The following is a 9,899-nucleotide window of genomic DNA, read 5'->3' as shown; positions in this document are numbered from 1 at the left end:
TAGTCTCAAATGATAGCAAACACAAAGACTGGGTGCCATCATAGAACATTTTTAAAATTCTGTTTTTAAGCAAGAGCCGACTTGTGCATGCGGTGGTACTTTTGAGCATGCTGGAGCTCTGTAGAAAAACAAAAGAAGCAAATAATATATCCAGATCTAGGGCCCAAGTTATTTTGGGCTGTGTGAGAGTTGGCTTATGACTGAAAGGTAGAATCTAAAAGTTAAGCTCTAGGCAAGGATCTACTAATACACTTGGTGATAAACTAGCCCCAACTCAATCACTCATAAACTTCAGCTGGAAAATTCTGTGACTGTATAAAAAATTATTTGTTTTTTTATAAGTACTTCAATTATTTTCTGATGTAATGAAACATGAGCCTTTTATTTTTGAGAGAAACTGAACATATTTTGGTTCTTTTTTCTTACCCTACTCTACCCATAGAAAAAGCCCCTTATTTTTTTCTAGATAGCAAATAATATATCGATTAGGTTACTGTTAATAGATCAAAAATTGGGATTAGGACCTGGGCAAGCAAATTCTGAAAACTTTGACTGGTAGGATATTGGTTGTGGGTTGTTATAGATTTCCCCCATGGATTTGAAATTATGTTGTGAGAACATGAATTAGCCTTCCACATAATTATGGTCAAAACTTACGATTGCAAGGTTATATGTATTATTTTTTTTATAATTCTTCTGGTTCCATAGGAGATGTTGTATTTGAAACTGTTGCCTTCTTATATAGGCTGTTGTCCCTTAAAAATGAAATTTTAAAACTGCTTTTTGTATTTCTTTTAGTCTTACTGGTGAGACCTTGGTGAAATTACCCTGGGATAAATTTTTAGGCTCTTCAAGGAGTAGCCTGTGACCTGACAGAACTGGAACTTATTGCAATGAGCATGTAATCAAGGTAAGCCTAAAACATAATTTGAATAAAACACCTACAGCTGATATTGCAGAAACAAAGTTTTAAAGGTGGCATGGATTGAATGTCTTTTTTATTTAAATGTTTTCTGTTTGAAATTATGAGCCCTGCTGGGATAATCTGGCTTGTTTTGCTAGTATAATAACACTAAGTTATCAGGTATGTTACTTTTTACAATGTGGTGGCTTTTCTGAAACCATTCTCTCTGAGCTCTTCTGGCATATAAGCAGTTTTGCTGAAATTATAGCTGGTTGTCTATGAAGTTGCTGGCTAATAAGTCTTTTTGACTTTGTTTTGAAGCACTTGATTTATTGCCCTAAGAAAATTATATAGGGAGTTGGTTATTTTCTTGAGTCTTTCAATTGCTTTTAAATCTGGATCTAAAGGCTTTTAAGTATGACATTGATATTCTGCCAATATTATGGTTTATAGAAAAAACCCTTGTCATGGCTTTGCCTAACTACAAAATCTTCTAACCTTAAAAAGTATAAGATGGAGCAAAGCAACATAACATTTTTCTTGCTTTTAGTAGATATAAATATCATCAAGAAAAGAGAATGTGTGCCACAAACAACACATAATTGTTTTCTGTCCCAGTGTAAGCATCTGTCCTTAAATAATAGTAGCAAGTGTAGAAACTTTCTGATTGTGGACAGTTACACAGGTTGTTCAGAGAGTATCGACAGACCACTGCTTCCTGTTATTTCGTACAAGTACTTTTGGTTATGTGAGGTTGTGTTACGTGCTTGTAAAGTAAGAGAGTGCTGGTTTTACTGCCTTGAGAATTGGTCTCATGCTTAGTAACTATTTGGCAGTCTGGAGTCTTGTCTGGGTTGCTAATTTGGTAATGTGGCTTGAAACTGACCTACTGCATTTACCTCTGTAGGTAGAAGGTACTCTCTCCTTGATCTTCTTTTCAAGAATGGCAATGGCAGTGTGTTGGCCCAGAATAGTATTTATTCCCCCTTCTGCTCACATAGGGATTAATTTTTTAAGAAGTACTGGATGTTAATAGGACTTTAGCTTCCTAACTTTGGCATTTCATTATGTCTTCTGGTTATTCCTACAAAACTAGTTTGTCTTCCACTAACAGTATTTACTTGGCTCCTGATATTTTCCTAACTGAAAATGTACTCTGAGGCTTTCATTAATGCTTGTTTGGTGTTATGTTTTGAAAGTGACATGACCTAGAAATATATTATCAGCCAGGTACTTCAACTGCCACACTCTCTCAGAGAAATTATGAAGAGTAGGTGTGGGTGGAATGCACCATAGCTAGACACTGAAAGGGAGAATGCCATATCCTGTTTGAACTCAAGGACAAACTCTAGCAAGGCAAGCAGCAGCTGGTCAAGCCAAATTAAAATCGGGAAAAACAGCAGCAGAAAACTGACTAATTAAAAAAATGAAAACACTTCTGATGCACTGAAAATGCTTAAGGAAGAACTTTACCCCAAATTACCCAAAACATAATTGAAAATGCATTTCTCTACCAAAAGTTTTTTCAGGGAATTATTTATGATCCCTCAAAGACACATATATAGTACATGCCAAGTAAGTAAATGGTTAAGTAAAAGTAGACTAAAAAACGATAATGCTGTTGTAGATGGGGAGTGTTTGGAATCCCTGTAAGAGCTTGTATTCATTAATTATATAGTTAGGCAGAAGTAAAATAGAAATGAATTGTCGTTCCTCTTCCAAAGAACATAAAGGGAGACAGAGGTTTTAAATTATTCCAGAACATCAGCATTAAAATTTTTACTGTGGATATGGATTCACATTTCTGCTGCTCTAGATCTGGAGCACAGAGAGGCAAATGTAAAATGACTGCTCAACTGCTGGCTGCAATTGCTGAGTTAGTTTTGCGTCCTTTGATTCTGCTGTCTTTTAATTTTTTTTTAAGTTTTAAATTTTGGTTTGGATGCAGAACAAAACCGTAGAAACTGCATTTTCTTATTTTCTGGCCAGGAATCATTTAACAAAACTTGTTTTAAAATGGTCTTTTTCCTTTTTTACTATATAACATTTTAGCATTCTTTTCTAGACTTCATTCATGCTTGGAAATCTGTAGCTATGAAATACTGTAACAGGAGTTGCTTTTCTTCTTTTCCTGCTTTTCTTTCACGACCCCTGCCCTGCCTTGTGTGATAGTAGAAAGCTCATCAATATGCCTGCTCTCCTGAGATTTCTAGTTGCAGCAAATGTTGACGCTTGTGTGTTAAGTCAGATCCAGCTGTTTTGAAGTTCACCTTTGGAAATTGAAAACTCCATCTGGCTGAGTTCCATAGCTGAAAATACTTCATGCTGGTTTATGAGCGAGTTGGCTAATATTCAGTAAAGGAAATATTAAACAACAAAAAAGTGAAAGCATTAAAGCTATGATACCAGCTATGATCATTCATGGATGAATGCTTTCAGCTTGCACATGACAGGTGCTGTGTCAAGCTGCGATCTGTTCCTTCTTTTGGTGGTTTGGTGGTCATTCTCCCTGTTGCTTTTTAGCTGGGAAGAGTGGGGTAAGCTGTATCCCCCTCTGCAGCTGTTTTTGTGTGGTGTAATTGGACTGAAGACTAAGTGAAGAGTTAGGATGGAAAGGGCAGTTAGAAGAAAGTGTAGAGGAAAGTCCGCTGTGTGGGGGACAGTAGGACTTCCTGTGGTAATTTTATTGCTTACTCAGCAGGGGTGATGGTGAGGCTCAAGACCTCCTACTGAAAGAACCTCTTTTGAGGAAAGCACTTACTCCAAGTGTCAGATGGAACACTTGGTTCATTTGGTGCCTCCATCTGTTCTGTTACGACAATTTGCAGGCTTGTGGCTTGTGTGAGTAAGCCTTTCTATTTAGATATAACGTTAGTGTTCATAACTTTCACTGTACTTGAATAGTTGAGCTCAGAGTCAATCTTCATGTGTTATTTGTTACGGCACAACAATTCCTGATAACCTCATTTCAAATATTAAGTTATGTGGCTTCAAAAACAAGCTGTGTGCCATGAAAAGTATATATTAAGTAGTTAGTTTGTATTATGCTGTGCTATCCTTGTTGCTTTAAAGTAATTTCCAGAGTGACCAGATTAATCAGAAGCATCACTGAAGCATTTTAGTGACTTGGATTAATTTTTCATGAATTCCTGTTGTGTTGATGTGGTAACTTCAATAGTTTAGAAAGCTAGCTTGTGAAATGCTGCCACAGCCCCACTCCCCCCTAGGCTGCGAGTTCCCACCCCTGCATTTCACCACTGCTGTAGTTTTCCATTGAGGCTATTTTTCTGGAAACACCCCTGAAGACAGATCACTAAAGTCAGCAGAGTTAAACAAAAATTAAATTTTTGGAGGGCTGCAATCTGTGGAGGATGTGTGAGACAATGACCTGCAAGCCTGCTTTACAGAAATAACAAATCCTGGAGTGTGGCCTGGATTCCCCACTGTGTACTGACGGAGATGCTTACAGTGTAGTTTTTTTATTTGTTCTAAGGCACTGAATAAGATTATCCTTATTACGACTGCAACTATAGCAAGAAGGCATAGCTACAGGCCTCAAAAGGGTGGAACCTGTGTCCTCTATCCAAGCAAACAAATATTTTAAGTCCCAATCTGTGGAACTCAATGCAATCAGGTGTAGAAGTTTGGTTTAGAAATGTTTTTTTGAATTGCAGTATGCTCAGGGACATGTAAATTAGACGGATATAAGAAAATACAAATCGTCTTACAGCAAAGAGAAACTAGTAGATGATAGAGGATAGTGGGAGGAAACAAATCCCATAACTGCCTATGTGATGTCTCCTGTGATTCTTGCCACTGATCAGACTGCTGAGGTATCTTGAATTAGAAGTGTTGGTATGTTCTGCCACAGTGAGGTTATTCAAATAGTACTAGTGTACTAGCTTTCTTTCTGTGTATCACTATTCCAGGCTACTATGCATTGGTCTATTATATGGCTTGCTTTTTCAGCCACTCTTGCCAACATTTCAGTTGAAAGACAGTTTGTTTTCCATAGGAATGGATGCACCTCTCACTTTCCCTGCTCTCTGTCCTTAAGTGGTATCAATAGCTTTTGTTGGCAGTAATAGATTATCTAATACTGATTATGATCCAGCTAAGGAGAGGTGATGGCTCTTAAACATCTTGCACACTTCAAATTATTTTCTAAGGTTTTTTTTTAAATCTTTGTTTCAAGTTGGTAATTAGACATGTAGAAATGACAGTTAGTCAGAAATGACATTACTAAAAACAATAAATTAGGCAATTATTTACTCTCAACAGGAGTATATTTTACTACTTAAAAAAATCAAATGTTTTTTTCAAATTGCTGGTGGATTTGGCTGCAGACTGAAGAGTAGGTGCTATGGAAAATTCCAGGAAAAGGTGTAAAATGATGAGTGAAAAATGTCAAGGGCAATATTTGTTTAATGTGATTTCATTCATACGTTTATATCCAAAAATGTCTCTTTAGACCGTCTGGGAGTTGTACTGTTGAGTCATGTTAGCCCTTTCCTTTTTTCACATTTACTCCATTTTGTTTGTACTTCCCAAATCTATTTTATTTTTCTCATTTTCTTTTACCCTGCTGGTTTGTTCTTTCTTGGCTTTATTTTTAATTAGTTAAACAGAAGTGGCCTTTGACATAGAAAAGATTATGAAAACAGTGGGACATTGGTTACTGCTTTGAAAGAGTAAAGCAAATATTTTTGTGTGCATGTTCTCCTTTGTCTGTTACCTCTCTCCTGGGGTTGTATTGTCAGTGAGTGAAGTAAAGGAGCCTCTTGGAGGGAGCAAAGGGAGTTTATTCAGAATCTTACTTAGTTTTCTGTGTATTATGGCTAGAGGCCCTAATAAATTTTAGTTCCACTGTGCTGAGCAAAGCTACAAATGCATAATGATAGCCTCTGAAGCTTACAGCATGAAGTATTATGATAGACCAGACCTGGCAAGGAGAAGAATTTTTTAATTTTATGCATGCAGATCAACAACCAAAGATTTGGAGCCAGCGTCTAATCGTGTTTAAGATCTCTTGAAAACCTGCCCTGCTACGATGGAAGCTTCTGTATGAAAGCTAGCCTCCTGGAAATCTTGCCTTTTATAGTCATTTCAGGGTCACAGGGGGAGACAGTGACATGAGGTCTGACAATGTTTCCCAGCTCTGGTGCCAGTCCAAGCATTGTAAGCTTGAGAATATACACTTTCACTCACTCCAACCCTTGTCATATCCAGGACCAAATGTGGTCAGCCAGTGCATGTTTGGTCTTAATTTGAGATTTGTGTTGCATTTCATTTGAAACTGCAGCATTTCATCATGACCAAAGGTGGTGGGAATTGAGATGTCTGATTCTGTTGCAAATGATCAGTAGAGCTCCCTGAATAATTAAGGCATGCATACTGTTCCCTTGCTTGACTTAAAAGTTGATACTGAGATTCTGCTTGTTAAGTAAAACTTAAATTTTGGCAAAATGAACATGCAAAATAGTCGCAGAATCCTGCATCTGTCTGTACGTTTCTCTGCAAGGGAACCAGTTAGCCTCAAAGAGGTTCAAGAGTGTTTCCTCAGGGATTTACCAAAAGAGGGAAGACCTATACTTTTGTTGCCTTCCTAAAGAAAGCTTTTGGGAATTAACCATTGCTGCTTGTCACAGGGGAGAAGTATTAAGTGCCTTGTGATTTGCATAGAGGGATCTTCACAGGTTGCCCAGAGAGGCTGTAGCTAGAAAAAACATTCAAGGTCAGGTTGGATGGGGCTCTGAGTAACCTGATCTCACTGCGGGGGGGTTGGACTAGATGACTGTTAAAGGTCCCTTCCAACCCAAACCATTCTATGAGTCGATGTTCTTTTGAATTTTGTCTGCTGAAACTGAACAGGTCCGTTGCAGGTGACCGAAAAGACTAATTTTCCTTATCCTGGCTGTACAACCCTCAGCTCTGAGAGGTATTACATTTTAAGCATAACTCATGGCCTTCCGCAGTTTGAATACAATGCAGCATGACTAACAAAAGACTGGAAATGAGCATGTGCCACATAAAATAACAGGATTCATATATTGTATATGTGAAAGTGTACATGAAATGTCCAGTGGATTGCTAAACTCGTGATCATTAATAAATACTAATCTGTTTTGTACTCAGTCACAGTAGTCATACATGTTAATGTGGTCTCTGCTTTCTGGGCCTCAAAAATCAAGGATGGAATTGGAGTTCTACTTTCCAGAAGGCCTTGAAGCATCAATGAACCTCTAAGGACTCAGTTTCCTGCAGCTAGTCAGCAGCTTGAATTTGAAAAACAGCAAACAGTCTGTTACCCTGCTGCTGTAGGTAGAAGCTAGGTGGTGGTATACAGAAGTGGAACACTCCATGCTCCATGGAAATACGTATGTTCTTATGAAGATGCACTATGAAAGAAGGCTAATAATAGAAGCACTGATTCAACTGTAACAATGCCACTCCAAAGTGCCCCCTACTGCCTGAGTAGAGTGCTTAAGAAATGCAAACTTTGCAGCTGTATAAAGAATTTTAGAATATAAAGCTCCACACTTTGAAGATTGCACAGATGGGAGCTAAACCCAAAGGAAATACACTCAGTAGGAAATTGTATTATCTGGGTTTTTTTAGCAGTGACCACCTATAATCACTGACACACTTTCTAATGTATTCTAAGGTGCTTGCCAATGTAGGCTTTGAAGACTGTAAAGAAGGGTTCAGAGATAACGACCTTCTTATCAGCCCTGTTCATTCCAGAGCCTTTATCCAATTCATATACCTGGATTTCAGTATTTCTGCAGAATGAGTTTTTTTGCTTCTGCTTTACAACTAGTGGCAGGAGTAAAGTGCCAGTTTATTTTACTGAACTGGCAGAGGAGGGCCCCATTTAGTCTCAGTTCTTGCCCTAAACCTTTGTCAGTCGTGAGAGAAAAGGTGGGTGAAGCTCAGGAGAAGAAAGGCCATACAGACTGTTCCTGAGAACATTGTCTTATCATCCAGCTCTGAATGTACTCGACAAACAGAAAGGACACAGAAAAAAGAGCTGGAGTACAGAAAGGAAGGTTGTATGCTATGTGTAACTGATCCAAGCTTCAAAATCCAGCATTCCTGCTCAATACTTCATTAGCTGCTTGAGTTAACTCTGAGAAGATTTGGGACATGATTAATTTTTAGTCTAAACATGGGCCTGGAAGCATGGGGTTTAAGCAGTGGAAAAGCATCATTTAAAGTAGTATAGTAAAACTACTGTGACTTGGTAGCTGTACTTTCTTTGCATGATAGCTGACATAGGTGGATATTGGGAATTAAGTTGGAATTATTTTTTAATAACTCAATGACATTCAGAAACTATCATATTTCTACTGTTCTGAGGGAAGTAAGTTTGTATGTTTATCTAGTTTATGATGGCCAAATATGTAGTTTCTTGGAATTAAAGCGAGCAAATGTACCCTGTGCAATTCTAACCATCCCCTCTAATGTTTTTGTCCATTGTTATCGGGAAATCCTTTTACATTTGCATCTAAAACATTATCTGGCCCTTGTTTGTTTTGAACAGTATTATTTTCTCTGTTAATCTCCAGATTAGTTCTCTTATAAACTGAGTTTAAAGGTGATTGAAATGTCAGCTTTGTAGGCAGAAGCGAATACTAATTACTGTCTAGAGATTTGATTCAAGCGTTACAGAAATGAGCGTAAAGATTGAGGCAGCGAAGTTGCCAGAACAATGAAAGCAAATGCAGTCTATAGCATTTACGTATTAACCTCATATGGAGGGACTGTGTCTGAGGATGATCTTAAAGCTGCTGATCTAATGATGTTAGTCACTCCTGGAAATAAAATTTATGGCTTCATTTGTTACAGTGCAGAAATGGGGGGGGACGACTAAGAAATGAACCTGATGCTGAGGATTAATGCAAAACAGGAAAAATATTCCAGTGCATCTGTTTAGCAGAGTTTACTCAGTGCTGGGCTTCTGTTCTCACTCCTGCAAGATTTATTTTCTTTTGTGTAGGAAGCACATCTTTCAGGGAGTGCTTGTAAGCTTATAGCTCTAATGTTTCTGTCCCAGACATGCCTTGTTCTATTTTGTAAGCAGGAATTGAGCAAGGGCTGTTTGCTAGAAGCAGAGTGGGGAGAGAGGAAGAGCCTTAATGCAGTCAGCTGTCACTGAGTTTTGTGAGACTTCAGATCTGTGGTAAAGGCATTTCTGAACTCTTGGAAAACTACGTTACTTTCACATATGAAGTGGTTTTGATACTATTTGTTGTTGTTGTTGTTTTTAAGATAGCCAAAAGTAGTGATTTTTGCTTAATGTTATGGTAGTTTGAGCTTATGGTTCTCTGTGGTCTTACTGTAGTTAGTTCTCAGCACTCGCGGCTGTATGACCATAAGAATTAATTTGTGTAGTATTTCCAAGAGCTGCATGTTGGTATTTCCCTAATCACCTAGTTCAGAGTGGTGCACTTTTCAGCATGGTCAGTATCATCCTGTTTCTCCCATTGAACTGAAGGAAAACAGAGACTGAGTTTGGAATTAATCCTTTCATAAATACCATTGCACCATGGAGTTGATGGTGATGAGACTACTACCAGCTTGGCATTAGTCATGCACAATTGTAATTCTGCACTGGAATTACATGACGCTGGAAGAGAAGGTACAAGAAGGGCTTTGCCTTTATTTATTCTGGCTACCATAAAAGGTGAAATGAAATAATCTATGTTTGGGACATACATACTTGAATTAAATTGTACGTAACATTGTCTTGAAGGAACTGGCGAAAATTAAAAAGAAATTCCACAATATGAACTTTTAACAAAATGGACAGTGCGTTTTAAATGATAAAGGGCTCCTGCTAAAGTGTTAGAAATATAAAATAGTTGACATTTAAAATGTCAATAGTTTCAGCATTTACCATAGAGTTCTGACATTTTGAGTGACCATTGGAGCTTTTATTTGTTTTAAATGCTTCACTTAAATTCTTTTAGCAAATTATTGGTAATCTGGTCAT

At 37.8% G+C, this 9,899-nt stretch overlaps 1 long non-coding RNA gene across 1 annotated transcript in view; it reads left to right on the top strand.

Annotated features, from left to right (window-relative positions):
* Positions 1–9,899, top strand: part of LOC121098122 — a 426,198-nt gene that overhangs the window by 483 nt on the left and 415,816 nt on the right. The window contains exon 2 of the long non-coding RNA XR_005831177.1: positions 799–910. This is a non-coding gene — a long non-coding RNA (uncharacterized LOC121098122). The remainder of the gene's footprint in view (positions 1–798; positions 911–9,899) is intronic.

This window comes from Falco naumanni, chromosome 15, assembly GCF_017639655.2.
Source record: "Falco naumanni isolate bFalNau1 chromosome 15, bFalNau1.pat, whole genome shotgun sequence".
Lineage (NCBI taxonomy): Eukaryota > Metazoa > Chordata > Aves > Falconiformes > Falconidae > Falco > Falco naumanni.
This window is presented reverse-complemented; position numbering and strand designations above follow the sequence as displayed.